Genomic DNA, 27,306 nt, shown 5'->3' on the forward strand with positions numbered 1-27,306 from the left:
TGATTGTATAACAATGTAGATTACAAGGGATGACAGTGTGGTTGTGAAAACCTTGGGACTGCACTCCCTTTATCCAGTGTGTGGATGGATGGGTGGGGAAATGGGGACAAAAAACTAAATGAAAAATAGGGTGGGATGGTGGGGATGATTTGGTTGTGCTTTTTTACTTTTATTTTTTATTCTTATTCTGATTCTTTCTTGTGTAAGAAAATGTTCCAAGATAGACTGGGGTGATGAGTGCATAACTGTGATGATACTGTGAACAACTGATGGTACACCATAGACGATTGTATGGTATGTGAATACATCTCAGTAAAACTGAATTAAAAAAAATTATCTGTGGTAAAAGACTATAAATACTTTTATGAACTATGATAAAACAAATTATTAGAAAAAGGAAACCAAGACACAAAATATAAGGCCATAATTTTTATTAGAGCTACAGCCATAAAATAACTGAATTGCTATAAAAGTTTCTAAATTCTTACTCTCAGCTTCTGTAAATGCCTGTCATAAACCACTAAAAAATGGTTTGTTGTTTGTCACTAAACTGTGGACAATACTTTTGGTGGCACTGCCCCAAAGCACTGACAAAAATCAAACTTCTGAATCTGCAGGGATTAAGTCAGATCCTGGAATGGTGGAGACACAACTGAAGAATTTCTCTTGATCTTGAGTGACCAGCTGGCCGCATAGTGGCCTCTTTCTGGCCTCAAGCACAATAAGCTCGAAAACCTTCTATTATTCCCCTTATCTCTAGGGTAAAATCTCAGGCATCCAAGGCCTTCCAGTCTAGTTACAACTATTTTAATCTGCTCTTCCACTATTCTCTATTCCACTATACCCTACTGTCCAATATATTAATTGGATATCGATACATGATACTGAGCACTTGAAATATAGCTACTACAACTGAGGAATTGAATATTTAACCTTAACTTTAGTTAAAGTTACATAAAATACTGACACTTTAAATCATACTCAGATACATATTTCAGTGCCGTTAATTATATTCTCAATGTTGTTGCTACCAACACCACCATCCATCATTCCAAATAGGAAAGCGTAAACTACACACAGATTCAAACACTTAGCAATAAAAAAAGAATGTAAACCATTTTGAGATACTTAATAATTTTTAGACTGATCATGTGTGAATGAAAATACTTTAAATATAGTAAGTTAAATAAAAGATAGTAAAATTATTTTCAATTGTTCCTTTTTACTAGAAATTAAAAAAATTACATATGTGGACTTCATTATATTTCTATTGGACAGTACTGGCCTAGGCATCTGTGCCCAAAACCTAGGAGTCCCTCTTGATTTCTCCCTTTCTCTCTTCACATTTTTTTATTAGCAAGACAGGTCAAGGCTAATTACAAAACATACCTGGGCTCCATTCATTTTCTCCCTCTTTACTGCTACTATCCCAGTCATACTACTCTATTCCTTAAAACACTTCAATGGCTCCCAGCACACTAAACTTCTTACCAAGTCTGCCTTTCAAGACTTCATGTCCTACCATTCCTTCCTTTATTCACTAGACTTCAGCCACATTGGCCTCCTTGTTGCTCCTTAAAAACAAACTCCTTTTCACCGTAGAGCCTTTTTCCTCCTATTCCCTTTTGTTGACATACTAACCTTAACTTTTTTCAGCTCAGGTCTTGGCTCAGAGAATATCTTCTCAGTGAGATGCTTCTGACCAACCATCAAAATTCTGCCTGCTCTCTCCTCCAGAGAAACATTTTATCCACTCATCATTTTATTTTCTTCATGGAATTTATTCTGGGATATTATCTTTCCTCTTTTTTTCCTTTAAAAAACAAAAAACAAAAAACACCTTGTTTATGCTGTTTCCCTCCACTTAAAAACAGGAACAGGGATCCTGTTGTTGCTACTGTATCTACTCCATGTATACAACAGTACCAGGCACAGAGTGGGTGCTCTTCAAACAAACATTGAATGAATGACTATCTAATTGCCTACTGGACACATCTGCTTGGTTGATGTACAGGTACCTCAAATTCTACATGGCCAAAACAACTTCCTTTCCCAACATGCTGTGTTCCTCTTCCCTTGTTTCTCATCTCAGTGAAGACATTACTATTCTCCCCACAAGCTGCTCCACCAGCACACTTGGGATTTATCCTTGTTCTTCCTTCTCAGACATTCTCTTATCCAGCCAACCAAATCACCAAGCTCTTAATATTAACTTTGGCCATTTTTCCTCACTCCTATTTGCCACTACCTCAACCTGAGGTATTACTGTTTTCTCCAAACTGTTGCCCATACTTGCAAATTTTTGCATAACTGTGATCTTTCTAAAATGAAAATCCAATCCTATAACACTTCTGCTTAAAATCTTCCAATTCATGCCCATGGCATTCAAGGCCCTTCATGACTTTACACCACCTACACCTTCCCAGGAACATTTCTAGGCACTCCCAAAACAGCACTGCCTTTGTCACCCAACAATCTCTCTGGTGTCTTGCCTCTTAATCTTTGCTTCCGCAATCTGGAAGGTCCTTTCCTAGTTCCCTTTTTAAAGCTAATTTCTTCTCCAATCCCATTTCATTCCTCCCTCTGCTCCCACTATCCTCACACTTCCAGTGAAAAAGGGGTTCCTCCACTATGAGATTGCACTGTATTTGGCAGTTTACCCTCATCATACTACTGGTCAGGTGCCTAATTACCTGTCTACAGTACCATAAAATAAGTGAGGTAAGGACTATGTAGCATTCATTCGCTAAATGTTTGTTCAAATAAACTTAAAGAAAAGCATATGCCATAAAAAAAATCCAACAAATTGCCAATTGAAACAATGAAAACAATAAAAAAGAAACAGACTATGTGCTCCTGTCATTTATAGTTTGCTTCTATTCATAGTCATGTAAAGACTTCCGTAATTTTTATTAGGTCAATATTACAAAAAATTAAGCGGAGAGATAAAAATTACTTATCTGAGGCCACACACAATCAGTGGGCAAAATGAATTTAAGTGTGTCAGCTCTCCTGGATTAAACGTTTGACGCTGTCCCACATATTCCCAACTCCTAGATATAGGATGCCAAAATGCTTACGGTTAGCCAGGTTAGGCTAGTCAGCTAGGAAAATCATTCCCCCGCTCCACTATAGAAACATACTTTGCAAATCAACATCTTCAAATAAGCCAAATCACCATCTCCAAATAAACTTTTTGTTAATTTCTTAAGAAAATACAACTAATATCTTGACATTTCAGCCACGGAAAAACGTAAAGAACTACTTGCTGAGGTGACAACGTTAACGATCCAAGGGAATTCAGTGAGTAGTTATTAGGGTATACGAAGTATGGGACACCATCAGAATGTTAAAAAAATAAATAAAACCGCTACAAAAATATGTACTTCTCAGTTTATGCGAAGTGGAGACGGCACATCCTTCGTGCTCACCTTGTACCTCATACTGGAATCTAGGGCTACTTAAAAGTTAAATCCTGGCCTCTAACCTCTTCCTTATCCCGGGATTCCGCTAGGCGGCTGACTTGGCAGGCTTAAACTTGAGGGTGTTCAGACTCCCTTGTCTTTCACTGGCCATGCCAAGAAGATGAGAAGGTTAGCACATACACGTTAGTTTCCAAACTCCTACCCACCGGAGAAACAGGCGGGAAAGTTTCGCGGACGCTCCGGTTCTTCTGCCGCGCACATGGCCGGCCGCAGCGCCCACCCCCGCTGCCGCGCAGGCGCCGGGCGAGCCGGGACTTGCGGTCGCCGCCAGCGGATCATTCCGCCGCTTTCTTTGTGTGGCATAAACTCTAGAAATGGCATTATTTCCCTCGCCTATACTAAAAACAATATCACAACTCGTTTCGCCCCTCTTCTCCCGCCGGAAAAGGATCGGAGAGTGGGTGGGAGAGGGTTCTGCTGGCAAGAAGAGAGACGGAAACGTCTGGGGCCTAAGGAAAGAAAAGGGCCGGGTCCGGGAGGGATGCTGGGAGCTTTGACTCACTCGCACACCATGTGTCCTTCCGCGCGCAGCACGGGGGACTTTTCGGTGGGGATTTTGGGCGCCGACCAGACGCGGCATTTTCGGAAAATAGCGCTCTGTGCAGCTGAAGTGCTTTGTGTGTAGAGGGGCCGCATCAGCCCGGCCGGGTACGAGGCGTCTCGGGTCCCGCACCACCTCCTGCTGCTCCCCCGTCGCCACTCCCGAAGCTTTTCCAGGTCAGTGCGGGGCTGTGTAGGGCCCTGTTACCACCGGATGTGGAAGTTGATCTCTTCGCTGGTAAAAAATAATTCCACTTCCCCCGGAACCCAGATCATCCCCGCGATTTCCTGTTTATTGCATTAAGGCGCCGGGTTTCCGGGGCTCCCGACCCCGCTTATTCCGCGGGGGTCGGCGGGGTCGGCGGGGTCGGCGGGGACGGCTCCGCAGTCGGCGCCGCTGTCGCCGCCTCGCTTTGTCCGCTGGGCACATTGCTTTTGGGAGGGGCGGGCAGACATGGTGGCGGCCGCCGCCCCCTCCTCAGCCCCAGAGCGCCGCGGCTTCCCTGCCGCTCTCCACCCGGCCAGGCCGCAGTGGCCGCCCCAGGGCCTGGACGGGTTCTCGCCTAGGCGGCAAGGGCTCAGTGGGCGCCGGGAGGCGGGAGGCCGGCGTAGAGGAAGGAAAGCAGGCAAAACCCAGCCTCAGTGTTTGCCACCCCCGGCACGGCCGGCCCCTTTGTCTGGGAGACCTGACGGCTCCGCCGGGCTCCATGGCTTGGGGAAGGGTGGCGGGGGTTGCCGGTCCCGGACGCGCTGTGCTGCCGGGCCTGCGGGGCGGAGAGGTGCTCGGGCCGCGGCGGGAGCGGCAGGCCGGGACAGGTTAACGGGAGAGCCCAGCTCGTCCCGCGCCGGGCGGGAGCGGCGATAGCCTTGGCTGGGACATTCGAGTCCCTGAGGGAACGAAGCCTGCCCTTCTGGATGCTCGGGACTTCTATCCCAGAGATTTTACCCCCGGGACCTGCGGGTGTAGTGCTTCGGAGAAGTTGAAAAATTTGCCAGGTCATTTCTGCTTGGGCGCAGTTAATCACTTTGTATTTAATGTGTTTCTTTGAAGCTTTCCAACTGTGTTGAATCAGCGTGCCTAGCCTCAAGGGTGCATCGTGTAAACTGAAACCATAGGCCTGCTTTGTGTGTGTTTTCCCACTTTAAGCTTATTTTCAGTACACATACCTTTGCTTTAAACCTGATTGGACTGTGGCGAAGTAGACATCTGTTCAAAGGAGGGGCAGAGACCACGATACTTCTGAAGGGGGCTTGGTAATGTGAAAATAATTTTTCTTTCTTTCTTCGGACACTGGTTTGCTGTTTCGATTCAGGCAAGTTACTTTCTGAAGTACAATTTTTTTTTTTTAAATCTGGAAAAATGTTTGATATAGTCAGTAAATGCTCCTTGTAAAGCAGTTTCCCATTGCAAATTTTAAAATGCAATATAATTTATTATACAGAAGTTAATGATCAGAAGACCCAGCTTTGTTTAAATTCCTTCTGACTTTTAACCATCAACCTTGACACTTCCACTTTCAGGCTCAGAATTTGAATTTAAGGAAACTAAAGATGCCTTAATTTCTTTTTCTTAATTTTTCTCTTTTTAAATGTTGCTCGATTCAAAGAAACAATAAATTCATTACATGTTAATATAAATAATATACTACTGAAGAGTGACATTGTTTTGCATTAGCTTTCAGTCTGTTGCGTTATCACACCTTGCAACCTCTGGAAAACTCATGCCTCTTTTTTTTTTTTTTTTTAACTGAGAAATGTGTCATTTCTGTCAACCACACAAGACAAATCAGGTTATTATACAAGACACTTGGGCTTTAACTTGTTTTAAATTTAGGATTTGGGTGCATAAACTATCAGGAATAAAGATTGCATAATTGCAAATAATCCTGGAGACTCAGGAACATTTGACTATGCTCTAAGTGATTAAACTTAATTTTTAATTTCATTAGTTATTTTTAATGCAATACACAAGTCAAATGTGAATCCCACAGTAAAAGCTTGTGAAAACTTGTGTGTAAATGTAACTTTTGAAGATAGGACACTTTCAAAGCACTGAAGGAGCTCCAGCAGGGAAACCATTGGTGAAACAAATACTTTTGAAACGTATATATGTACTCTTAGAGTTATCTGTCTCCTAAATCAATCTGGGTTTTCTAGATTGGGGGACAATTGTACTGTGCTTCTTGATTCCAATATTTTTGAATTACATTAAAATCTCAATGATGCTTTTTTCTTTTAAGAGAAAATAAAAACACGGCTCCTTGAATCTTGTCTCTGGTAGTTGTGCCCCAGAAACACCTGGTTGAATAAGCCGTGTCACAAAAATTATGGACCTGCTAATAGACATGTGTGAAACTTTAAGACCATCATTACGTTGGTGTAATGGCTTTGAAAGGAAGCTAAGTTCATTCCCTGTTCTTTCTGTGAACTTTAATCTGAATCTGTCAGTCTGTAGTTCTCTACTGTTCGATCAACAGGAAGCATCTGGTCATTCTTCATGTAATTTTTAGAAAATGCCAGATGTATTTTTAATGTTTGCTGTTGGAATGAAAATAAATATCAGATTGGATCTTTGTTCATTTTGCTTGATTTTAGTTTCTTCTTTCTTCCCTGGCATTTCTTATGGTGTCTTTTATTACAGTGGGCCTCATCTCCTGTAGAACTTTTTTTTGCCCGAGTCTCTTGTCAGTTAGAAATAGTAATAGGTAAGGCAAAAAAAAGTCATAACATTACATGAAATTTTAAGGCATGAATTCATTTTTGTGGGTGCATTTGGTTCTTAGCCATGAACTTACTGGGGCCCATTTTTTCTCTCTCATTTTGCAAACATTAAAAAACAAACCCAGTACAATCTTGAAGTTCAAGGACAATTTAGTTTTCTAATGAGTATCATTCCTTTGGCCCCATGGCTTTCCACTAGTAATCATTTGTTTCTGTACCACTCACGTGTCTACCTTGGGACAGCTATAATTATTATACTTAACTTTTCTGGAGATGTTCTATCATGCTCTTTAGAAGGTAAATCTGTTAGTAGTAGGGGCTGTTTGTTTCTTCATGGTGCTGACAGTACCCTGCACAAAGATGCTTTGATGCAGTGAGCTGTCAGTTCAGTGGTTGGTGGGCTAGTGTACCTTTATTTTGGCTATGTTCATGAGGTAAGTGTAGAGGCTTAAGCTTGAAGTGATTTCTCCCTCAGATAAATCCATTTGCAGGGCCATTAATAAATTAGAAATAAAAATGTAAAACTTTTGGCCCTAGTTCTCTTTCCTTTTATTAGGAATAATTGTAAAGACTGGCATTTGAAGACCAAAATGCCAACACACAAATAGAGAATATGGAAAAGACCTGATCATTTTAACTGATCGTACATTTGTACATTTAATATTAACCAACCTTATGGTATAATTTTTTTTTTCTTTTAAATGTAGTTGAAAGTTGATAGAATACTTTATAGCCCCACTTTGTGCTGGTCGTAAACATGGCATATTGCATTATCTTTTCAGGTAGCATGCTATCATAACTGGAGCCTTGAAAACTTTGGTATCAGAATCACTTAGGGGAACTAATATAAAACACAGAGACCCAAGTTTGTTTAAGTAGGAGAAAACCTGGGCATCTGTGTTTTTCTCAAGTTTCCCAGGTGATAGACACGAAGTTTAAAAAACACTTTAGAACATACCCAGAGGATCTTAAACGTGGGGATATGGAAATGATACAGAAAGAGCAAAGAGTGAAAAAAGCAGAGTGTTTGCCCTAAAGGAGAGAAGTTCATCTAACAGATGATAGCCATATTTAAACATTTGGAGGTCTGTCATGCAGGTTACCAGCAAGAGGTAAGATCAATGGGTAGAAATTAGAAGAAGGCAGATTTCAACTATCTTCCAAGAAAAATTTCCTCAGAACTAACAATATAAGGGTAGTTTGGGTGGTAGGCTGTTCCCTCTCACAGTGTTACAGTTAGATGGCCACACTTGAGGGATTCTAAGATAGAAGAATTGATGTGTTGGATAAGGATTTGGGCCAGATGTCTTCAAGTTCTTTACTAACTTGGAAGTTTTATGAAATAAGCCTTGTTTTTCAGGTATGTAAGCAAAAGAGCAAAAACGGAGTGAAACAAGCTGGTTATCTTAACTTGATCGTAGTTTACACCTTGAATAAAGACAAATGAGTATGAAAGGAAAGAGTGCCTTAGTTTTCCAGGCTGCTGTGACACATGCCACACAATGGTTTGGCTTAACAACAGGAGTTGATTGTCTCATGGTTTCGGAGGCTGGAAGACTTGTTTCCTCCCAGGGTCAGTAGTGTTCTGGCAGACTGACTATCCTTGGGTTCTTTTGCTTTCCCGTAGCATGGCGGTGTCCTTTCCTTTTTCTTCCAGTTTCCATTGGCTTCTAGCTTCCAGCTCCTCCTTGTGGCTTTTTCTTTATAAAAGCTCCAGTGATAGAATTAAGACTCATCCAGGGTTGTCCACACCTTAAGTAAAGAGTAGAAACTTAAAGAGTTCCCACTTACATTGGTTTACAACCACAGGAGTGGGATTAAGGTTAAGAATTTGGGGTACATAATTCAGCCTACCCTACCACAGAGAGCTATTTGATGAGTGGGTATAAATCAAGCCTTAATTTCATAGACTCAGAAGTCTTAAAAATGGGTATACTTTCTAATGTGGAAATTCCCATTTAAAAGAATTTATCTTGCTGTATTAAAGAAGTGTGCCATCTTTTTATGCTATGTAGTTTATTTAAGTTGACTTGGAAATTGCACATAAATGAGCATTTGTAAGCGCGTGAAATTTTTTAAGTTTGATTTGTCATCATTAAAGAATGTGTTAATTGAATACTGAAAAATATCACTGACTCCTACCACCCTACCATACCATGACCATAACCATAGTAGTTCTCTATTTTGTTGTGCTTTCTTCATCTTTTTTTAAATGTATTTGTTTATTGTAGAATATAATATATATCCATAAAAGTGATAACTTTCCAAGTGCAATTTAACAAGTAGTTAGCAAATTTCAAAGAATATTGTAGGTTACAATTCCACAGTTTCAGTTATTTCCTTATTATGAAACATAACATATGCAAAAGTACTGTCTTCAAAAGCATGATTTAACTGGTATATACATAGGAAAATTTCAAAGTTGTTATGAATTATAGTACCATAGTTTTAGTCATTTCCTTACTGTGAAATCTAACATATATACAGAAAGGTATAGCTTTCAAATTACAATTTAACAAGTAGCTATATAACAAATTTCAAGGGTTGTTATGGGTTACAGTTCTTGCTACCATTTCAATTTTTCCTTCTAACCTAATTCCCTAGCAACTAAGAAAAAGAAAATTATATAAAGATTCAGTATTCATAATCCTTTGTTAAATTCCATCTTGTCTGTTGCTACCCCTTCCTCTATTTTAATCACTTTCCTAATCATCAGGGATATCTAGGCAGTGACTACCCTAACTTGCTCATGTTGAAAAGGGGTGTCAACTTTATAAGCAAAGGGGACATATCTAGTTGATGTTCTTGAAGAGGCTATTGCCTGTGGGTTTCGGAACTTAGCTGGCACAGGGGCTCTCTGAAGAATTTAAGTTTCTGACGAATAAACTTAGTGAAACTTTTATAGAGTCTCAAATAGGGATCAGGTATTCTTTAAGTATGGTATTCCTGTTAATTATAGTCCCTAGTATGCGATGTGTAGATTTTTCCCATGTACCCTTCTGTTGTCAACTCCATGCCAGTGTCATCTTCATCTTATGTGTAATATTTTATATGTTTCTGAGCTCCTATTGTCAAATCTTTCCACCATCTACCTCCTCTGATTTTCCTCACAAGTTGCAACATATATGTGGAGGAAGATGAGTAATTGTGATTTCCTCACTATTGTAAGCTTATTCTGAAGAATTCTAAATAGTTTCTTGCCCCTTGGCAATCATTTTATTAATCTCATGTTTTTCTGTTTTATTCGCTCTTCATCTTTAACTCTCAGATGTCCTTGACTTTTTTAAAACATTTTTTATTGTGAAATATATACAGAAAAAAGTGGTAACTTTCAATGTACAATTTAACAAGTAGTTGGAGAGCAAATTTCAAAGAATATTATGGGCTACCTTCTAACTGTTTTGGTCATTTCCTTATTGTGAAGTATAACATGCAGAAAGGTGATAACTTTTAAAGTATGATTTAACAAGTTGTAGACAAATTTCAAAGAATGTTATGGGTTACAGTTCCACAATTTCAGTTATTTCCTTATTGTGAAATATATATATGCAGAAATGTGGTCATTTTCAAAGTATAATTTAACAAGCAGCTATAGAACAAATTATAAAGCATGTTATATGTTGCATTTCCACCGGGTCAGTTGTTTCCTTCTAGCTATTCTAGAAACCCAGAAACTTAAAAAAATATATTTAAATAAAGATTCAGTATTCATAATCCTTTGTAAAAGCCTATCTTGTCATTGCTGCCCCTCTCTCTTGTTTGCTCACTGTCTCAATCTTCAGGGATATCTGGGCAGTGACCAACCGAACATTCATATTGAAAAGGGGTGTCAGCATTATGGGGGAGGGCAGAGGCTATTGCGTCTGTTTTTTTTGTTTGTTTTTGTTTGTTTTTGTTTTTTATGTTTATTTTTTTATTTTTTTAAATTTTTTATTTGCCTCTGGGTTTTGGGACGTATCTGGCATAGGAACACTTTGGGGGATTTAAGTTTCAGAAAAATAAACTTAGTGAGTGAAACTTTTAATGGAGTCCCAGATAGAGACCTAGGTATTTTGGGACTACTGTTGGTTAGGGCTTGGCAAACTGTGGCCATTTGGCCATTTGGGATATCTAGCTGGAGCTTGCATAAGAGTAACCTCCAGGATATCGTCTCTACTTGAAGTCTCTTAACCACTGTAACCCTATTTTGTTACCTTTCTTTTCCCCCTTTTGGTCAAGAATGCATTTGCAATCCCTCTATACCAGGGCCAGGCTCATTCCTGGGAGTTGTCACCAGGGAGGTTCACTCCCCTGGGACTCATGCCTCATGTGGGGGGAGGTTAATGAATTTATTTGCTGAGTTGGGCTTGGAGAGGGAAAGAGGCCATTGACTTTTACTTCGGGGAAAAGAAAGTAGGATATAAGCTTCCATGTAGTTTTTTTCCTTGTCACTGTGACAAATCCCAGTATCCTCTCATCTTATTTTGTAAATAAAATGGAAGAGGAAACTGTTTTCTTATGCTTTTCTAAGGACTCTTGCTGCCCCACTGAGTCCTTCTTTGGTCAATTTGATCATTATGTATGATGATTTTTCTTGCCTACATTCAAATATATACAAACTTCTATATTTTCAGAGAAAAAAACCCTGACTTTGATTAGCTACTGCTATTTTTTTCCAGCTATCTGCCTCATTTCTCTTATTTTCATATTTCATATTCATATTTTTTGTAGACTAGAGTTAAACTTGCTGCTTTTTCCTTTTTTACTACTTCTCTTGAACTTAACTGCGGTTTTTTAATACCATATTCCAACTGTTGCTTTAAGGGACATCCTTCTTGTCAACAGTATTTGTTTCATCCTTTATATGTGTTTTATTATTGATTTCTACCTAGGTGTTTCAAAATTCTTTTCTTGCCCTTTATATTAGTATACCATCTTGGTTTTCCTTTCCTGAGTTTTCTTTGTTGGTCCTTGATCCTCTTACCACTATCATTACTCCCTTCAGTGCTTGGCCTTCTGCTTCTCTCTCTTTTTTTCAGATTGATGGTTTTTATGATGTTGACTTCCAAATGCATAATCTCCAGGTCCGTATCTCCAATTGGTTACTGCATTCTTCTATTAGAAGGCTCAAAGAATTTCCATCACTTTTAGATTTACTATTACCCAACCTCCCATCTGTTCCCAGTGTTTCTATCTTTGTTAGTTGACAGCATACCATGAAGTTGTCTGTGATTCATGCTGCTTTATTTCTTATATCCATTGGTTAGCACAACTCTTTAGGTTATTTTATATTAGATCTTAATTTTCTTTTAACTGCACTTTCTAACTTTAGATACTCTTTCCTCTAATTGATACTGCATGTGACTGCCAGAATAATTTTCCTAAAACTTTCAATTAACCCATTGCTATTCAGCTATAAACAGCCTGAGGAGAGAACTTCTGGTATGGACCTTTGCACTGTCCAGTATGCCAAGCAAAGTGAATTGAACTTGTGCTGAATAAATGTTTGAATAGATCACCTTTTGCCCAAAACTTTGAGTGACTCCCAATTTTCTGCAGGATAAAGTCCAAACTCTCTTTTCTGGCTTTCAAATCCTTTTCATATTCTGGCATTCTGCGTCTTCAACCTTATTGCTTACTTCTTCTTCTTCTTCTTCTTCTTTTTTTTTTTTTTAGTATAATCATTTTCCCGATCTTCAGGGATGTCTAGGCAGTGACTGCTCTAACTTGTTCATTTTGAAAAGGGGTGTCGACATTATGGGAAAAGGGGACACATGTGGTTGATGTTCTTGAAGAGGCTGTTGCCTCTGAGTTTTGGTACTTAGCTGATGGGATGATTAGATTCATGTGTCGCCTTGGCCAGGTGATGGTGTGCAGGTGTCTCCTTAAGCAAGCACTGGCCTAACCTTACTGCAAGGACATTTGTGGCTGGTTTATTAAATCATCAGTCAATTGACTGCTCCTATGGTTGATTACATCAATGAAGGGTGGGTCTTCCACAATGAGATAATTAAATCAGATGGATTTAATCCAGTCAGTTGAAGACTTAAGCGAGACGGGACCTTCACTTCTTTGGCTAACTAGCAAAGCGTTTCCTGAGGAGTTCATCGAAGTTGCCAGTTCGCTGCCTGAGGAGTTCATCGAACATCTTTTTTGAAGTTGCCAATTTGCTACCTACCCTATGGAATTTGAATTCGTGCATACTCACAGTTCCATGAGACACATTTATAAAATCTTATATTTATAGATATCTCTTGTTGGTTCTGTTTCTCTAGAAAACCCTAACTAATACAACTTCGTACCAGGAGTGGTTCCTGAGAAACAGAATCTTAAAATGGGCTTTTACAATTGGTTTTCTACTCTCATTAGATTCCAAGGAACTAATGACTCTATTTCCAGTCACCAAGATGGCACTGACAGTCCATGGTGTGAATTGGCAATGGAGATACGCAAAATATCACCATTTGGTTCTCTAATAATACTCTTGTATGAAGCAAGGCTCTGGGTGACAGTATTTTTGACACCTTAACAGAGATTTGCAGAGTTAAGAGGTATAATGATGTTCGTTGGTTGCTCTTAGATACATCGGATGAAGTTATAAGAGAAAGGGACAAGCCAAAGGCTTCAAATTTAAAACTTAAGCACCATATGGCGGATGTAAAGGTTTCTATGTGTGCCCTGAAAGAAAAATCTTATTTCCTGTGGCCACAGACTTGAGATTTCTGAAAGCCAGACCCAGATTCTCATTGTGCGAGTAGCAGATTTACAACGTAAAATAAAATCTCAACCTCGCAGGGTCTCTGCTGTTAAAGTAAAGGCAATGATTGGAAAAGAATGGGATCCTGAAACTTGGGATGGGGACATATTGATTGATAATAATGGCAGTGAGGACATTGGAACCCTGGATTCTGCTGAGTCTTTATTAGATATACCTGCAGTGGTCTGTCCTACGGAAACAGCCCCCCCCCCTCCTCCCCCAGTCTGCCCTGAGGATTCAGCTACCCAACCTCCAGCTTGCTTTTGAGGGAACAGCTTCCCAACCTCCAATCTGCTCTGAGGAGCCTGCCATCCAACCTCCACCTAAAGAGATTAACCCTTCAGTGCCTGCTAAACCTGTAATCACCTCCCCTAAGGAAGCAGCCCTTACTCCTCTGGAGAGATTAATGCTGTTTCACCAGATGAAACTGCAACAGAATGTCCTGAGGTAAATGGCTTGAGGCTTACTTCTAATTCTTTTCATGACCAACCCCCACCACCAGTCTCTTCTTCAAGACCTATAACTGGACTAAAGGCCCAAAAAGTCCCAAAGGATGAGGTACAAAGTGTGACCCATGAATAAGTATGCTATACTCCAAAAAAACTGTACGAGTTTTCCAACTTATATGGACAGAAACCAGGGGAATATATGGGAATGGATATAAAAGGTATGGGGTAATGGTGGGAGGAATATAAAGTTGGATCAGGCTGAATTTACTGATATGGGCCCACTAAGCAGAGATTCTGCATTCAGTGTTGTAGCTCGAGGGGTTAGAAAGGGTGTTAACAGTTTGTTTGGGTGGTTGGCTAAAACATGGATCAAAAGCTGACCGACATTACCTGAGGTTGAAATGCCAGAACTGCCCTGGTGTAATGTAGAGGAGAGGATTCAAAGGCTTAGAGAGTTTGGAATGTTAGAGTAGATTTATCATGGAAAACCTGCTCTCACACCCCTGGAATGTCCAGAGGACACACCTTTTACCAGGACTGTGAGGAATAAATTTGTGAGACTAGCTTTGTCATCCCTGCAGAGCTGTGTAGTTTCCCTTCTCTGCAGGTCGGATACTACTGTGGGAACTGCTGTCACTGAGCTGGAATCCTTAAACACAATGGGGATAATCAGATCCCGAGTTGGCAGAAGCCACGTGGCAGCAGTTAGTTGTCAAAGACAAGGTGGGTGTGGCTATCATAATGGAAAACAGGCTCAAGGCAGCAGTCAAAATAATCTGACTCACAGAGACTTATGGCGTTGGCTAGTAGATCATGGAGTACTTAGCGGTAAAATAGATGGGCAGTCGACTAAATTCTTGTTTGAGCTGTATAAGCAGAAGAATTCTAAGTCAGTTGAACAGAAGTCTCCCTTGAATTACAAAAACAGAGAGTCATGGCCCTTTAATCATTTTCCAGACTTGAGACAGTTTACAGATCCAGAGCCCCTTGAATGAGGGGAAGGCTGGTACCCTTGTGGAAGGACCCTGTTACACTGCTAAAAATTTGTACTGTTACTCTTCCTCCCAGCATTCCCCAGGGGGACCTATGTCCTTTTACCAGGGTAACTGTGCATTGGGGAAAAGGAAATGATCAGATATTTCAGGGATTATTAGACACTGGTTCAGAAGTGACATTAATTCCAGGACACCCAAAACGTCACTCTGGTCCACCAGTCAGAGTTGGGGCTTATGGAGGTTAGGTGCTCGATGGAGTTTTAGCTGAGGTCCGTCTCACAGTAGGTCCAGTGAGTCCCCGCACCCATTCTGTGGTTATTTCCTCAGTTCAGGAATGCATAATTGGAATAGACATACTCAGCAACTGGCAGAATCCTCACATTGGTTCCCTGACTCGTGGAGTGAGGGCTTTTATGGTGGGAAAGACCAAGTGGAAGTCACTAGAACTGCCCCTACCTAGCAAGATAGTAAACCAGAAGCAATACCAGATTCCTGGAGGGATTGCAGAGATTAATGCCACTGTTAAGGACTTGAAGGATGCAGAGGTGGTGATTCCCACCGCATCCCCATTCAACTCTCCTATTTGACCTGTGCAGAAAACAGATGGGTCTTGGAGGATGACAGTGGATTATCGTAAGCTTAGCCAGGTGGTGACTCCAATTGCAGCTGCTGTTCTAGATGTGGTATCATTGCTTGAGCAAATCAACACATCCCCTGGTACCTGGTATGCAGCTATTGATCTGGCAAATGCTTTTTTCTCAATAGCTGTTAGTAAGGCCCACCAGAAGCAGTTTGCATTTAGCTGGCAAGGCCAGCAGTACACATTCACTATGCTACCTCAGGGGTACATCAACTCTCCAGCCCTATGTCATAATATTGTCCGTAGGGATCTTGATTGTTTTTCCCTCCCACAAGGTATCACACTGGTCCATTATATTGATATCATGTTGATTGGACCTAGTGAGCAAGAAGTAGCAACTACTCTAGATTTGTTGGTAAGGTATTTGCGTGGCAGAGGATGGGAGATAAAGCCAACAAAATTACAAGGGCCTTCCACATCAGTAAAATTTCTAGGTGTCCAGTGGTGTGGGACATGTCGAGATATCCCTTCTAAGGTGAAGGATAAGCTGTTGCATCTGGCCCCTCCTATGATGAAAAAAGAGGCACAATGCTTAGTTGGCGTCTTTGGGTTTTGGAGACAACATATTCCTCATTTGGGTGTACTACTATGGCCTATTTACCGAGTGACCAGAAAAGCCTCTAGTTTTGAGTGGGGACCGGAACAAGATGAGGCTCTTCGACACCTCCATGCTGCTACGCAAGCTTCTCTACCACTTGGACCATATGATCCAGCTGATCCAATGGTGCTGGAGGTGTCAGTGGCAAATAGAGATGCTGTTTGGAGCCTTTGGCAGGCTCCTATAGGAGAATCACAATGCAGGCCCTTAGGATTCTGGAGTGAAGCCTTACTATCCTCTGCAGATAACTACTCTCCATTTGAGAAACAGCTTTTGGCTTGCCATTGGACCTTAGTAGAGACAGAACGCTTAACCATGGGCAACCAAATTACCGTGAGAGCTGAGTTACCTATGATGAGCTGGGTGTTGTCCGACCTGCCAAGCCTTAAAGTTGGGCTTGCAAGCAGCACTCCATCATAAAATGGAAATGGTATATACAATATAGAACTTAAATATGTCTTGAAGGCACAAGTAAGTTACATGAAGAAGTGGCCCAAGTGTGCATGGCCCCCACTCCTGCCACCTTACCTTCTCTTTCCCAGCCCACAGCTATGGTGTCTTGGGGAGTTCCTTACAATCTGTTGACTCAGGAAGAGAAAACTTGGGCCTGGTTTACAGATGGTTCAGCATGAAATGCAGGCACCACCCGAAAGTGGACAGCTGCAGCACTGCAGCCTCTTTCTAGGGTGTCCCTGAAGAACAGTGGTGAGCGGAAATCCTCCCAGTGGGCAGAACTTTGAGCAGTACACCTGGTTGTTCACCTTGCTTGGAGGGAGAACTGGCTAGAGGTGTGTTTGTTTACTGATTCATGGGCTGTTGCTAAAGGTTTCACTGGATGGTCAGGGACTTGGAACATAATTGGAAAATTGGTGACAAAGAAGTCTGGGGAAGAGGTATGTGTATAGACCTTTCTGAGTGGGCAAAAAACATGAAGATATTTGTGTCCCATGTGAATGCTCACCAGAGGGTGACTTCAGCAGAAGAGGATTTTAATAATCAAATGGATAAAGATGGTCTGTTTGGTGGATACCAATCAGCCTCTTCCCTAGCCACTCCTGTCATTGTTCAATGGGCTCATGAACAAAGTGGTCATGGTGGTAGCGATGGTGGTTATGCATGGGCTCAGCAACATGGACTTCCACTCACCAAGGCTGACCTGGCCATAGCCACTGCTGAGTGACCAGTCTGCCAGCAGCAAAGACTCACACTCAGTCCTCAATATGGCACCATTTCCTGAGGTAATCAGCCTGCTATCTGGTGGCAGGTTGATTACATTGGACCACTTCCATCTTGGAAGGGGCAGCGATTTGCTCTCACTGGAATGGATATGTAATCCAGATATGGATTTGCTTTCCCTGCATGCAGTGCTTCTGCCAAAATTACCATTCGTGGACTTACAGAATGTATTATCCCCCGTCATGGTATTCCACACAGCATTGCTTCAGAGCAAGGAACCCACTTCACAGCAAATGAAGTGAGAGAATGGGCACATGCTTATGAAATTCGCTGGTCTTAGCATGTTCCCAATCATCCAGAAGCAGCTGGGTTGATAGAACAGTGGAATGGCCTGTTGAAGACTCAACCACAATGCCAACTAGGTGGCAATACCTTGCAGGGCTGGGGCAGTGTTCTCCGGAAGGCTGTGTATGCTCTGAATCAGCATCCACTCTATTATGCTGTTTCTCCCATAGCCAGGATTCATGGTTCCAGGAATTAAGAGGTGGAAACAGGAGGGGCACCGCTCATTATCACTCCTAGTGATCCACTAGGAAAATTTTTGCTTGCTGTCCCTGCAAGCTTAAGCTCTGCTGGTCTACAAGTTTTTGTTCCAAAAGGAGGAGTGCTTCCACCAGGAAACACAACAGTGATTCCATTGAACTGGAAGTTAAGACTGCCATGTAGCCACTTTGGGCTTCTTATGCCTCTGAATCAACAGGCAAGGAAGGGGATTACTGTATTGGCTGGGGTGATTGATCTTGACTATCGAGGCGAAATAGCACTGCAGCTATACAATGGAGATAAATAAGAGTTTTTCTGGAATAGGGGAGATCCCCTAGGGCATCTGTTAGTACTGCCATGCCCTGTGATTAAAGTCAGTGGAAACCTGCAACATCCCAATCCAGACAGGACTACCAATGGCCAAGAAACTTCAAGAATGAAGGTTTGGGTCACCCCACGAGGTAAAGAACCATGGCCAACTGAAGTGCTTGCTGAGGGTGAAGGGAACATGGAATGGGTAGTGGAAGAAGGTAGTGATAAATACGAAGTATGACCATGTGACCAGTTACAGAAATGAGGACTATGATGGCATGAGTATTTCCTCCTTGTTTTGTTATGAGTATGTTTGTGTTTGTCTGTAAAGGAAATATCTTTGTTTCTTGTCTATCTTATCCCCTTATCATATGACATAAACCGTATTGTTCATTTTGCAGTATTTAAGTTAAAAGAAATGAATTTTAAAAGTTAATATCACCCAAGGACTTACACTCCATTCTAGAGAGATTTAGTGTGTTTCTGGTTATACGCAGGACAGTGGAGTATTGTTAGGTGAAATATATGTCTGTTACTTACTTAGAGATAAAGTATGGTTTAGGGTGATGTGTATAACTGCCAAGTTGACAAGGAGTGGAATGTGATGATTAGTTCATGTGTCAGCTTGGCCAGGTGATGGTGTCCAGGTGTCTGGTCAAGCAAGCACTGTCCTAACATGCAGGGACATGTGTGGCTGGTTTTTTAATCATCAGACAACTGGCTGCAGCTGTGACTGATTATAGCAACAAAGGGCATGTCTTCCACAATGAGAGAATTCAGTCAGCTGGATTTAATCAAATCAGTTGAATACTTTTAAGCGAGACTTATAGAGGACCTTCACTTCTTTGGCTTACCTGTGAAGCGCTTCTTGAGGAGTTCATTGCAGTTGCCAGTTCTTTTCCTGAGGAGTTCAGTGAACACGTTCATCGAAGTGGCCTGTTCCCTGCCTGAGGAGTTCATCGAACATCTTCGGAGTTGCCAGTTTGCTGCTTGCCCTACGGAATTTGGACTCATGCATACACACAGTTGTGTGAGACACTTTGATAAAATTTTATATTTATAGATATCTTTTGTTGATTCTGTTTCCCTAGAGAATCCTAACTAATACAGCTGGCATAGGAGTTCTCTGAAGAATTTAAGATTCTGAAGAATAAACTTAGTGAAACTTTTTAGAGTGTCAAATAGGGATCTGGGTATTCTTTAAGGTTCTCAGGACTAGTATTGACTTGGCCTTATCATACTGTGGTCATTTGGTATATCTAGGTGAAGCTTGCATAGGAGTAACCTCCAGGAGAGCCTCTTGACTTTATTTGAATTCTCTTAGCCACTGAAACTTTGTTTCCTTTATTTTCCCTTTTTTGGTCTCAAAGGCATTCTCAATCCCTCGATGCCAGGGTCAGGCTCATTCCCAGAATCCATGTCCCACGCCGCCGGGAGGACTCATTCATCTGGGGGGTCCTGTCCCATGTCGGGGGCGGGGGGGGAAGTGATGAATTTATTTGCAGAGTTAGACTTAGTTAGGCTTACTTCTTATCATAATCAAGTTGGTTATTCCTTTGTGCCAGGCACTCTTCTAGGTTCTGGTATTACATTGAACAAAACAAGACAAAGTTACCTGTCTCTGAGCTTCTGTTGGGCTCTAATGGGGGAAGACAGTAAATAATTAAACATGAGTTCAGGTGGTACTGAGTGCAGTGAAAAAAATTAAAGTAGATTAAGGGGACATAGTAGAAGAAAATGTTTGCTACTTTAGGTGATCAGGGAAAGCTCTCTGTGGGTGAACTGAGACCTATGGAGGAAATGGGAGCTTCACATTTCAGGCTAATTCTTGGACTTAATGCTCATGAAATAGAATTGTGGATAGCCAACTATTTAAATTATTTTTCATTTTGAGTTAAGTATATATATGATTCATTTTTTTTTTATTTCAAACTGCTTTTATTTTTTTTAAATTTAATAAATTTTATTTTGAAATAAATTCAATCTTACAGGAACAGTTGCAAAAATAGTACAAACCCCATACATAGAACTCCGTCATACCCCGACCCCCCTCCCCCGATACCCTGATCCACCACCTTTAACATCCTGTCACACCACTATTTCCTTCCCTCCCTCTCTCCCTTCTTCCCTCCCTATCATCCCTCATCTATTGCTCTGTCCTCTGAACATATGAGAGCAAGCTGCACGTATCTTTGAACAATGTAATTCACATATACCTTTCCCATGGACAAGAACATTCTTTTATGCAATCTCATTAAGTGCAGCTAAGAAGTTCAAGAAATTAAACATTGATACAAAGCTTACATTCCATATTTCCTTTTTTTGTGTGTGTGTGTCCCATCTGTGTCCCTTTGAGCCTCCTCTCCTCCATCCTCAGATCCCATCCAAGATCATCCTTGGCATTTAATTGTCATCTATCTAGACTGTCTTTTTTTTTTTTCAATTGTAGAAACATATGTACAGCCTAAACCTTCCCATTCCACCCCCTCCCTAGCATTCCATTAGTGGGATTAATCACATTTAGAATGTTGCAATGCCATCACCTTCCCACCATCTATTTCTAGAAGTTTCCCTTCACCCCAAACAGAAACCCTACTCTCATTTCTTAACTCCCCATTGCCCCTTCCCCCACTTCTCAGAACCCCTACTCTACTTTTCATCTCTGTGGTCATATTCTCTGATACTTTCTTTGTGCTTACCGTGGGGCTTAAATTTAACATCTTAAATCTATAACAATCTTGTTTTTCTTTGATACCAACTTACCTTCAATATGACACATAAACTATGTTCCTATACTCCATCATTCCCCCACTTTATGTAGTTCTTGTCAAAAATTACATATTTTACATTGAGTCCCAAACCACTGATTTATCGTTACAGTTTATGTATTTTAGATCCTGTAGGAAGTAAATAGTCGAGTTATAAATCAGAAATACAGTAGTATTGGTATTTATATTTACCATGTGATCTTTACTGGAAATCTTTATTTTTTCATGTAGTTTCAGTCAGTTGTTTAGTGTCCCTTCCTTTCAGCCTGCTCACCTCCCTTTAGCATTTCTTACAGGACTGATTACTGGTGATGAAGTCCCTCAGCTTTTGATTATCCGGGAATGTTTTTATCTCCCCCTCATTTTTATCCTCCAGGTGTTTGTAAATTCTCCAAGTCTCTGATGGTTATTAACTTCTATTTGTATTCCAATGTAGTCAGAGAATGTGCTTTGAACAAATTCTTTTTTTTTTTTTAATTTATTGAGGCTTGTTTTTATGTCCCAGCATGTGGTCCATTCTGGAGAAAGATCCGTGATCACTAGAGAAGAATGTGTGTCCTGGTGACAAGGGATGTAATAGTCTATATATGTCTGTTAAAATTTTCTTTATCTCTCTCTCCTTTTTTTGTTTCTCTGTCGGTAGGGCTCCCTTTAGTATCTGAAGTGGGGCAGGTCTTTTATTAGCAACATCTCTCAGCATTTGTTTGTCTGTGATAAATTTAAGCTCTCCCTCAAATTTGAAGGAGAGTTTTGCTGGATAGAGTATTCTTGGTTGGAAATTTTTCTCTCTCTGAGTTTTAAATATGTCATGCCACTGCCTTCTTGCCTCCATGGTGGCTGCTGAGTAGTCACTACTTAGTCTTATGTTGTTTCCTTTGTATTTGGTGAATTGCTTTTTTCTTGCTGCTTTCAGAACTTGCTCCTTCTCGTCAGTATTTGACAGTCTGATCAGAATATATCTTGGAGTGGGTTTATATGGATTTATTCTATTTGGAGTTCGCTCGGGATTTATGCTTTGTGTATTTATATTGTGTAGAAGGTTTGGGAAGTTTTCCCCAACCATTTCTTTGAATACTCTTTCTAGACCTTTACCCTTCTCTTCCCCTTCTGGGACACCAATGAGTCTTAAATTTGGATGTTTGATTTTATCTATCATATCCCTGAGATCTATTTCGATTTTTTCAATTTTTTTCCCCATTCTTTTATTTCATTTTCTGTTCTGTGGTCCTCGAGGAGGCTGAGTTGTTCAACTTCCTCTAATCTTGTATTATGAGTATGCAGAGTCTTTTTAATTTGGCCTACAGTTTCTTTAATTTCCATAAGATCTTCTATTTTTTTATTTACTCTTGCAATTTCTTCTTTATGCTCTTCTAGGGTCTTCTATATGTCTTTTATATCCTGTGCCATGCTCTTCTTCCTGTCCTTTATATCCTGTGCCATGCTCTCATTGCCTGTCTGTAGTTCTTTGATTAATTGTGCCAAGTACTGTGTGTCTTCTGATCTTTTGATTTGGGTGTTTGGGTTTGGGTTCTCCATATCATCTGGTTTTATCATATGCTTTAAGATTTTCTGTTGTTTTTGGCCTCTTGGCATTTGCTTTACTTGATCTCTAGTCTGTCAGAACTGCAGCTTGGTGGCATACACTTTCTCTGTCTAACCAGCAGATGGTGTCTATGGGTCACCTATTCCCCTCAAGTCAGTTCTCCCCAACTTTGTCTTTGTGGTGTGTGGGGATCTGACTCTTGTGGGGTCCCATTGGTGCACTTAATTTGAGTGTGTTGTTGGTGCTGTCTGCCCTGAATGAGGGGTGTGTGTCTGAGCAGTTAGGGCGGAAGGGCAGCTTTAATAATAATCAAACCTCCCAGGTGTTCCCAGAGATCTAAGGCTGTTCTCTGCCACTGACCCACAGGTCCTTGGTATTGGCATAGGTTCCCTGGGATTTCTGAGTGGTTCCCCCTTCCCTGCTGTGCTTTTCCAGGACCTCTGCTGAGGGAGGGCCGCACCATGTCACAAGTGTGCGCCGGCCTCCAGGGAAGCCCTGGGATGCCGGGCTGTGCAGGGGTGTTCCCAGCCCGCTTCAAAGATGGATGAATGGGACATGTTAACTTCCCCCTTTTTGCACAGCACCGCCCTCCCAGCTCTGGGACAATCACCCATGGGTGTATTAAAGGCCACTGTCCACGGCCGACAGTGTGATGTGTGTGCGGTGCTGTGGGAAAGACTCCCCGTCACACTGGGCTTCCTGGTGTGGCTCTGGGCTACGGGTCCGGCCCCGGGCGGGAGTGTCCCCCGCCCGCCAGGGAGATGGCTGCAAGTTGTGTGGTCCTTTCTCCCTTTGCCTCCCCTTTGCTCCCCTGGGCCTGAGACAGTCAGCAGTGGGTGTGGGAAGGGGTATCATCCACTCCAGACACGGAGGAGTTAGCCCAGCCCACTCCCACCACGCTGCACTGCGGGGCTCTCCCCATCATATCTGCAGCTGCTCCTGGGCTTTTTTTTTTTTTTTTTTAAAGAACTAGTTCATCTCCAAATGCCAACCCATCGTTTCCCCACACTGCAACATGGCTGAGGGACTTTCAGCCAACTCAGTGACTCATTTCAGAATGCAAACTCCTGGTTTCACCAAATGCATGGTCCCTGTAGATTTAGCAGACCTTGTCTGGCTGGTGCTACTCTGGAACTGGTGTTCTGGGTCACTTTCTGGTTTTTATCTAGTATTTTTCACGGAGGTGTTTTTTTTGCCCTGTCTCACCTAGCCGCCATCTTAGGTTCTCCTCTATATGATTATTTTTGTATTCTTTAGTGATTGGAATACATGTTCATATTTATGCTTTAGAAAGATATTTTGATAAGTTCAACCAAGCCAAATTTAAGACTTCATGGCAGTGTTCAAAATACACAAATTTAAATCAGACTGACAGGAATATTTGTGGCATATATAATCAAATGTACATAATGTACTTCTACAAAAAGACAATGACAGAAAAATAAAGAATATGAACATACAGTTTCAGAAGAGAAACATAAGCAGCCAATAAACATTTGTGATATGTCTGTGATATATGACCTCAGTAGTAATTTAAGAAATGCATATTAAAACAGAAATAAAACATTTTTTCCCCATCATGCAGGCAAACATTTTAAAAGCTTGGTATTATTACATATTGGATATAATGTGGGGAAATGAGAAATATAAACTACTGTCAAGAATGTAAGTTGGTGTAGCCAATTTTTGGCATGTAAATTCGTGTGGGCAATTTGGTAGTATCCACTTAAAAAACTTATACCCAACAATTCTGTCCATTTTTACATTAGAGGAATACTCACACATGTGCATAAGGAGGCATGTTCAATGGTGTTCTTTGAAGCATTGCCTTCAACAGTGAAGAACTGGAAAAATAAACAGAAATGGCCATAAATAAGAGAATGAACAAATAGGTATATTCATACTACGGAATGATATGTAGCAATTAAGAATGAAATAATTTATATATACTGTTAAGTGAAAAGTTGTAGAGTAGTTATACAGTATTATAACATTTAGGTAAGTAAAAAAACAAAAAAAACCAAAACAACAGTATGTATTGCAGGGTGGTATATATATATATGCAAATGCAGAAAGTATGTTCTGTCATAGTAAGTACTAAACTGACAATAATGCTTAGCTCTTGGGTGGTGAACAGAAGATTGGCTTTTGAGAGTAGAGATGGGAGGGATGGTTAGAGAGAACTTTAGCCTTTTCAGTAATTTGAAAATTTTAAAAATTAGATTATTGTATATTGAGAAACATTAAAAATTGTATCGAGCAGTTGGACAATAGTGGGTACGTTAACTGGGAAGGGAGAAGCAGAGAGACCAGTTTCATTAATCCTGACATGAGAATGTGGTGGCAAAGAGAATGGCAAGAAAAGGACTGCTTTGAAAAAGATGGGAGGGTAATTTGGCAATATCTAACGAAATTACAATTGTGTTTACCTTTTTTATGATAGCAATAGTGTTCATCTAGAGGAGACTGAGCCACACAATAACATACTATGCAGTTGTACAAAAAAAATGGGGAAGCTCTCTATGAACTAATAGGAAAAAATCTTGAGAATATGTTAAGTAAGAAAAGCAAATACAGAATAGTTTATGGAGTAATGTTATCTTTTGGTAAGGATACTCATGGAACTAGTAAAAGTGGTTAATTATTGGGGCTAGGGAGAAAATATAAATAGAAGAGAATGGAAGAGAGTGAGGCTTTTCAATGTATACATTTTTTAAATGCAATTTTATTGTGATATGGTCACACACCATATAATCCATCTAAGGAATACAATCAGTGGCTCACGGTATCACCACATAGCTGTGCATTCATCACCACAGTCAATTTTAGAACATTTTCATTACTCCAAAAAGGAAAAAATAATAAAAAGAAAAAGAACTCCCAAAGCATCCCATACTCCTTATCCCTCCCCCATTATTTATTTATTTATTTATTGGTCTTTATTTTATTACACATCTGCCTATACATTGGAAAAAGGGAGTGTCAGTTACAAGGTTTTCACAATCAAATGGTCACCGCCATAAAAGCTTTATAGTTATACTATCATCATCAAGAATCGAGGCTCCTTGGTTACAATTCAACTATTTCAGGTATTTCCTTCTATCCTAATACACTTGAAATTAAAAAGGAATATCTATATGTCTTTATAATGCGTAAGAATAACCTCCAGAATGATCTCTTGACTATTTGAAATCTCTCAGCCACTGAAACTTTTGTTCCATTTCTTTTCCCCCTTTTGGTCAAGAAAGCATTCTCAATCCCATGATGCCAGGGCCAGGCTTATCCCTGGGAGTCATGTACCATGCTGACAGGGAGACTTTCACCCCTGGGAGTCATGACCCATGTAGGGAGGAGGGTAGTGAGTTTATTTGCAGAGTTGGCTTAGAGAGGCCACATCTGAGCAACAAAAGAGGTTTTCTGGGGTTGACTCTTAGGCATACTCATAGGTAGGCTTAGCTTCTCCTTTGTGGGAATAAATTTTATAAGGGCAAGCCCCAAGATCAAGAGCTTGGTTTATTAAATTGGGAGTCCCTAATGCTTGAGAGAATATCTGGAGTTCCCCAGGTGGGGAAGTTTAATACCTCCACATTTTTGCTCAGTCCCTCAAGGGGACTTTGCAAATACTTTTTATTTTCTGCCCCAAATACTCTGGAATGTATTAGGGTATTACGTTAACCTATACAGAATAACAGGATCTCATTCCCTATTCTAGGTTCCATGTAATTACGTTGTTTAAGTAAACTGACCATGCAGGTTAAATTAGTGTGCTACAGAATATTTAAATTTTGTGCCAAATGACCATCCTTTCCTTGGGTCTCACACAGAAGTTGAAGTTTTAAGATATAGTTATATCGTCCTTTACCCTGTATTCTGATTTACCTTAGTCCTAACCAAGTCCATTTCTTCATATCTCTAACTGAAGTCTGTTCTCTTTTTCAGCTTCTGTAGCAGTTGCGGTATGGAGTAATGCTTTCTTTCAGAGCTGCAGAAGTCTTATCACTGGGTCTCAGGTATCACTCAGATACCCAGAGTTCCAGGGAACTACCAGGCTATCAGTGTATACATTTTTGTGTTTGGATTTTTCAGCAATATGAAAGTATTACCTACTGAAAAAAAGAAATGAAGAGGAAAAGATGTGAAATATACCCTATAGAACTTGATGCTTAACTATGTAGAAAGATGAGGGAGAGGGAGGAGTTGAGGATGGCTGTCAGATTTTTTAATTGGGAGATATGGTGGGTGGTAGATAGCATCAATAGGGAATGCAAGAGAAAGATTAAGTTTTGGCATGTGCATGGGGAATTCAGTTTTGGACTTGCTAACTGATCAACTCTGGACTTTAAATCTCACCCTTACTCTCCTCCTTTTTGGTTGTGTGTATTTATATGCTTTACATAAGAAATTCTTGAGCTTGACATTTTAAAAAATTTATTTATTTTTAATTGTGGTAAAACATACATAACATAAAAATCATTTTAACCATTTGAAATGAACACTTTTTTGACAGTAAGTACATTGACAATTCTGTGTAACTTTTACCACTATCTTTATCCAGGCTATTGCCATCATCCAAAACCAAAACTCATACTCATTTATTTAATAACCCCCCATTACTCCTTTCCCACACCTCTAGTAACCACTGTTCTGCTTTCTTCTCTATGAATTTGCTTATTCTAAGTATTTCATATAAGAGATATCGTACAATATTTGTTCTTTTGTGTCTGTCTCATATCATTTCAGGGTTCATCTATGTTGTAGCATGTACTAGCACTTCATTTCTTTTTGAAGCTGAATAATATT

At 40.5% G+C, this 27,306-nt stretch overlaps 1 protein-coding gene and 1 long non-coding RNA gene across 9 annotated transcripts in view; one reads left to right on the forward strand and one right to left on the reverse strand.

Annotated features, from left to right (window-relative positions):
* Positions 1-414: 414 nt before the first annotated feature.
* Positions 415-4,213, reverse strand: LOC119532032. The gene is made up of 2 exons (XR_005216467.1): positions 3,988-4,213; positions 415-1,813 (listed from the first exon to the last, which is right to left on the reverse strand). It is a non-coding gene; the product is annotated as an uncharacterized LOC119532032 (long non-coding RNA).
* GABPB1 (GA binding protein transcription factor subunit beta 1) overlaps positions 3,999-27,306 on the forward strand; it is a 120,249-nt gene continuing 96,941 nt past the window's right edge. For 4 of the 8 annotated variants that reach the window (XM_037834007.1, XM_037833999.1, XM_037834000.1 and 1 more), the window contains exon 1: positions 4,241-4,263. The gene's annotated coding sequence lies outside the window, so the exon portion shown is untranslated. Of the gene's footprint in view, positions 4,203-4,240; positions 4,264-4,891; positions 5,022-5,221; positions 5,339-27,306 lie in introns of those variants that run through there. The other 4 variants (XM_037834001.1, XM_037834004.1, XM_037834003.1 and 1 more) reach the window with 4 other exon arrangements.

Source organism: Choloepus didactylus, chromosome 4 (genome assembly GCF_015220235.1).
Source record: "Choloepus didactylus isolate mChoDid1 chromosome 4, mChoDid1.pri, whole genome shotgun sequence".
In the NCBI taxonomy this organism is placed as follows: domain Eukaryota; kingdom Metazoa; phylum Chordata; class Mammalia; order Pilosa; family Megalonychidae; genus Choloepus; species Choloepus didactylus.